This window comes from Phaenicophaeus curvirostris, chromosome 5, assembly GCF_032191515.1.
Source record: "Phaenicophaeus curvirostris isolate KB17595 chromosome 5, BPBGC_Pcur_1.0, whole genome shotgun sequence".
NCBI classification, from domain to species: domain Eukaryota; kingdom Metazoa; phylum Chordata; class Aves; order Cuculiformes; family Cuculidae; genus Phaenicophaeus; species Phaenicophaeus curvirostris.
In genome coordinates, this window is record NC_091396.1 from 2,446,708 (window position 1) to 2,453,086 (window position 6,379).

Consider the following 6,379-nt stretch of genomic DNA (forward strand, 5'->3'; position numbering starts at 1 on the left):
TTCTTACGCTTGGTCTGAGTAGCCCGCGCTCAGCGTTCAAACATCAGTCATCTGCAGTGAGTGGAAGAGCTCTGTCCCATCCGCGGAAACATTCCAGGTCAGGTTGGATGGAGCTCTGAGCAACGTGATCTGGTTGAAGATAGAATCATAGAATCACCAGGTTGGAAGAGACCCACCAGATCATCGAGTCCAACCATTCCCATCAATCACTAACCCATGTCCCTCAGCACCTCGGCCACCCGGCCCTTAAACCCCTCAGGGAAGGGGACTCAACCCCCTCCCTGGGCAGCGTCGGACACTGCCCGATCACCCTTTCTGTGAAAAATTTTTTCCTAATGTTCAGTCTGACCCTCCCCTGGTGGAGCTTGAGGCCATTCCCTCTCGTCCTGTCCCTGCTCATTGCAGGGGGGCTGGATTTAGATGACTTTTAAGGGTCCTTCCCACACTGAACCATTCTATGATTTAAGAAAAAGTCATCATTCCCACCAGTGGAGCTCATACTTGTACCCAAGCAACCTCCACAGGAGGTAGAGGGCACTTTTATTTGTAACACAGCTTGATGACGTGGGTGGACTCCCCAGGTACAGCTTGAGAATAATGTCTTTGTCTTGGGATCGGCGCAATGTGTAGGTGTAGCAGGACATTGTCATTTGTGTTAGCATCTTGAGTATCATCGAATCATAGAATGCTCTGGGTTGGAAGAGTCCATCCAGTCCAACCACCCTGCAGGAACAGGGGCATCCTGTGTCCGGTTCTGGAGCCCTCAGCACAGGGAGGACATGGAGTTGTTGGAGTGACTCCAGAGGAGGCCACGGAGATGATCCGAGGGCTGGAGAACCTCCTGTGTGAGGAAAGACTGAAAGTTGGGGTTGTTCAGCCTGGAGAAGAGAAGGCTCCGAGGAGACCTTATAGCGACCTTCCAGTACCCGAAGGGGCTACAAGAAAGCTGGGGAGGGTCTCTTGAGTGCAAGGACAGGATGAGGCGGAACGGTTTGAAGCTGAAAGAGGGCAGATGGAGATGAGATCTCTGTTTACAAGGGGGAAGGGCTTTAAATTGGAGAGGGGCAGTTTTAGACTAGACATAAGGAGGAATTTCTTCATGGTGAGGCCCTGGCACAGGTTGCCCAGAGAAGCTGTGGCTGCCCCATCCCCGGAGGTGTTCAAAGCCAGGTTGGATGGGGCTTGTGCAGCCTGATGCAGGGGGAGGTGTCCCTGCCCATGGCACAGGGGGTGGATTTATATGATCTTTAGGCCCTTCCAACTCAAACCCTTCTCTGATTCTGAAAAGCTGGAATATCTTAATTTTACGGTTCAATATCACGCAGCTGTCTACGCGCAGCACTTGTTACTATACAAGTCAACTTATCAGATCCGTTATCATCCAACTTGCATGACGGTATTTCAGGAAACAGCCTTAATTTTCCATGCACGTCACGAATTAGCCTGCGTAGAAGGTTTTGGTTTTTTTTGCTTTTCATCTTGCTGGTCACTGCTGGGTGTTTGCGGTTTGTTTTTGCTGGAGTGCATTTTAGTCGTCGTTTCCCTTGCCAACAGGCTTGTTTTCTCTGTTCCTATTTCGAGTAGTTAATTTTAGCGTTCAGCGCCGATATTTCTAACGCTGGTTGTTGGCACGGGGCTGAACGTTCTTCTGTTGGGAGCTGGGCTGAGTTTATCCAAAAACCTCATTTCAAATAGCGCCCCGGTCACAGAATCACAGAATCACAGAATAACCAGGTTGGAAGAGACCCACCGGATCACCAAGTCCAACCATTCCTATCAAACACTAAACCATATCCCTCAGCACCTCATCCACCCGTGCCTTAAACACCTCCAGGTCGATAAGGTGCTGGTCACAGGTAGATTTATGTCCTTGTTAATGTAACTGAAATGCTACAGGAATAATTGGAATGACACTTTGGTTGTTTTGCTTCCTCTAAGAAGGACATTGAGGTGCTGGAGCACATCCAGAGAAGGGACACGGAGCTGGTGGAGGGTCAGGAGCACGAGCCTTGTGGGAGGAGGCTGAGGGACCTGGGGTTGTTTAACTGGAGGAAAGGAGGCTGAGGGGAGACCTCATCACTGTCCACAACTGCCTGAAAGGAGAGGTTTTTCCCTCCCATTTTCCTCCTTCTTTCCCCTTGTTTCCCTTTTTCCTTCTTTTCCTCTCCCATTATTTTTCTTCGCTTTTTTCCTTCCCGCTTTTTTCCTCTCCCATTTTTTTCCTCTCCCATTTTTTTCCTCTCCCATTTTTTCCTCTCCCATTTTTTCCTCTCCCATTTTTTCCTCTCCCATTTTTTCCTCTCCCATTTTTTTCCTCTCCCATTTTTTTCCTCTCCCATTTTTTCCCTTCGCTTTTTCCCTTCGCTTTTTTTCCCCTTCGCTTTTTTTCCCCTTCGCTTTTTTTCCCCTTCCCTCTTTTTTCCCCTTCCCTCTTTTTTCCCCTTCCCTCTTTTTTCCCCTTCCCTCTTTTTTCCCCTTCCCTCTTTTTTCCCCTTCCCTCTTTTTTCCCCTTCCCTCTCTCTCTCTTTCTTTTTCTGTCGAGTCAGAATTCTGCAAAATGCTCCTTGTGTGTCTTCTTTGCCCTTCCTGGCTGAGCTCCTGCCTTAGATGGTGACCCCCCCTCAGCTTGAATCACCGGATTCCCGCGGTGGCTGGGGGTGATGATGCTTCTAAAACCACACATTTCCAGTAGAAAGTGACTCCAGATTAACCAGCTGACGTGTCTGGGGATCATGGAGGATCTTAAGGTCTTCCTGGAGAAGAGGAACAACATTGATTCAGACCTTGGGATGCTCGAATGGTGACATTTCTGGGATGCTGGAAGCGTTGTGCAGAGTTTCCTACCAGCACCACCGTGCTACGCAAAGAAAAATCACGTTGCGTGAACTAGATCTGTCCCAGGTCAGTGTTAGGGTTGCCATGGGGGAGCGATTCGCCTCCCAGCTTGCTTTTTAATTCTGTGTGGTTCCCTGAATACTATTTATAACACGGTTTTCCACTGGATGATTCTACGTCTGGAAATGTGAATGAAATGTTTGCCTTCCAAGAGGCAACGTCACCAAAGCCTTTGGTGTAGGAACTGCGGGATTGGCCAGGAGAGGGACAGTATAGGTAGGATGCGCTATGGAAATGTTTCCATAGAATACGTGGGGAATTGAGCGAATCATAGGATCACTGAGGTTGGAAAAGACCTCTAAGCTCATCCAGTCCAACCGTCAGCCCAGTCCCACCGTGCCTGCTGAACCCTGTCCCAAAGTGTCACAGCTACCTGCTTTTTGAACCCCTCCAGGAACGGAGACTCCACCACTGCCCTGGGCAGCCTCTTCCAATGCTTCACTGCTCTTTCAGTAAAGAATTTTCTCCTCATATCCAATCTAAACCTCCTCTGGTGCAACTCGAGGCCATTTCCTTTCATCCTATCCATTGTTCCTTGGGAGAAGAGCCCGGCACCCACCTCACCACAACCTCCTTTCAGGGAGCTGTAGAGATTCTTAAAATACATGGTGATCTGATGTAACCCCAGCCTAAATGCTGAACTAAAAATTGTGTTTCTTCTTCTTATCATTGACTTTTCTGAACAGAATGTGGACAACCTGATCCAGTGGAAGGTGTCACTGCCCACCCCAGAGGGGTTGGAACTGGATGAACTTCACAGTCCCTTCCAACTCGAACCGCTCTATGCTTCTATGAACTTAAAAAAACCTCTTACACAGAAGGAAATATGTGGCAGTGGAACTTCTCTCACTACCTAGGTAAAAATGTTATGGGTGAGCACCACAAACACATTTCTTATAACGATGATGCTATAGTATCTTGCGACACATGCAGTTGCCAAGGAATCTGGAACTGGGTCATTGCAGGGTAAGTAAAACAGATTAATTGTCTTTCAAAGCAATATTGCTCATGGATAACAGCTTCTTTCTAGATCTTGCCACTCATAAATCTCTAGTTTTCTGGCCATTAAATAGCTTAAAATAGAGCTGGAATTGATAATTGATAAGCTCGATGCATGAATCATTAAGAATATTAGGTGTGTTTTATGTTGATTTCGTTCCTTACCATCCCTATGCTAATTCCAATGGAGGGAGGGAATGGAAAAGGGTTAATTGAGGGAAAGTTTAGCTTGTCACAACTTACTGATACCAAAAGTCAGATAAATTAAAGAAAGAAAAGACAACCCAGCCACTTGTATCATTGGTTTCACAGGCAGAATGTTTCCCAAGTGAAGGATGAGATGCTGGCCTCTTCTCCCAAGGGACAGGGGACAGGACGAGAGGGAATGGCCTCAAGCTCCACCAGGGGAGGGTCAGGATGGACAGCAGGAAAAAATTTTTCACAGAAAGGGTGATTGGGCAGTGTCCGAGGCTGCCCAGGGAGGGGGTTGAGTCCCCTTCCCTGGAGGGGTTTAAGGGCCGGGTGGCCGAGGTGCTGAGGGACATGGGTTAGTGATTGATGGGAATGGTTGGACTCCATGATCCGGTGGGTCTCTTCCAACCTGGTGATTCTATGATTCTATGAATGTCAGATAAGCTGAGCTCAAGCTTGTGGATGATAAAACTTGGAAAACTGGCTAGCTTGCCACATTTCAGCTAATGCCTGTGGATTCCCAGGAGAGGTACAAGCCCCATGTAAAAGCAGAAAGGGTTTTAATGTGGCTCTGAGTTGTGGCTGGAGTGCGGACGCCTTAATCCAGTCCCTGAATTCAGAACCATCAGGACCTTGTTCCTCTCCAAGCCGTGCTGGGTTGGGTTGCATGGAGGTCCAAGCCAAGTTACATTAGGATGCTCAGAGGTCCAAGTTGTGTTGTGTTGGGATGCTCGGAAATTCAAGCTGGTTAGCATTGGGATGCTCAGAGGTCCAAGCCATGTTGTGTTGGGATGCTCAGAGGTCCAAGTCCTGTCGTGTTGGGTTGCACAGAGGTTCTGGGAACAGTCGCGCTCTTCCAGGGAAGAAAGCCAGGTGATACATCGATCTGTAACAGTTTATCTTGCTGTAAGAGCTCCCTGTGTTTGCATTAGGGCAATATGTTTATTCTAGGGTCAGATAAAAGTCCTAATAATGGGTCAAGGTAGCGTCATTTTCTGGTTTGAGTTCTCTAGGAGTGCTCTGTGCAGAATGAGTTTACTTATGAAGCAATTAATGTGTACTCTGGAAAATCATAGTATTGATTTAAGGTAAGAGATAACCGTAGACCGGTCTTCCCTGACTATCACTTCGTTGCCTGACAGCCTATGCGCTTCCTACTCAGCCTCCATCCATAGTTGTGTCCTCCTGTATCTGCTGATGCTGTTCAAATGGGTTTATTTGCAAGAGTGGTCTCACAGTTCATTGGTGGCGCTGACCTAAAACCCACTGGTGGCGTTGACCTAAAACCCACTGGTGGCGTTGACCTAAAACCCACTGAAGCTTTGGATTAAGCTGTCGGTTAGAAAAGCTGCTACAAGCTGCTTCCCATACCTCTGGATGATCCATGAATGGGCAGAAAATTGAGTTCTAGACAAATTGTAAGAAGATTGTGTGGACGTTTTCACATCTGTTTTGCTTCCCTGAATGACCTGGAGACTGAGTTTGAATAGCCAGGCAAATCTTCTTGCAGGAAGATCTCTTGTTCTTTGGTGCTTGTTCCAAAGATGAGGGTGAGCAGTGCCAGTGTTCCTGGGCTGATAAAGAAACCTATCCATGCTATAAAAGTCCATACTATAAAAGCAATTTCACCCTGTGAAGTGGAAAAATGACTTTCCATGATCAATAGCTAATAAATCTTCTATAAAAATAACATAATTAGGAAAAACAAGGGAAGCCATAATCAACACATCTGATCCAAAGTACTTTTCTAGAGTTTGCTTCCATATTTTTCTTATATTTCTTGCTCTGGGATCTGATTTTGAACTGATAAGAAGAGCAATTATAAGACTAAAGCTGAAAATCAGACTTGAATCACCCTTTATGCCAAATCCTACCCTGACCCTTTAAGAATTCTGAATTTGAGAGTACGTTCTCGATCTCCGAGCCAGACCTGGACAGTGACATTCATGCCATAGCTGGCTTAGTTGGCTTCTCCAAGTTTTTGTAGGTGTTCCAAGAGGAAACGGATTCTTTGAGCACTGCAGTGACTCTGGATGCGACTGGAAAAACCACAACGAGCATTTTTATGGTCAACAAATAGTTATGAATTTATTGAGTGGTAGAATACACAAGAAAAAAAACCACGTTCTTTTTGAGTTACTGAAATATTTTGTGTTCTTAAAGAAGGAAATAATCCAGAGCTGCCTTATCAGGAATGTGGGTTTGAAGTTTTAACAACTCTTAGAAGACATTTGAAATGTTAGGGCTTTGTTAGGAAGGCTTTTGTAGGAAAGCCTTGACTAGAAGGCCACAG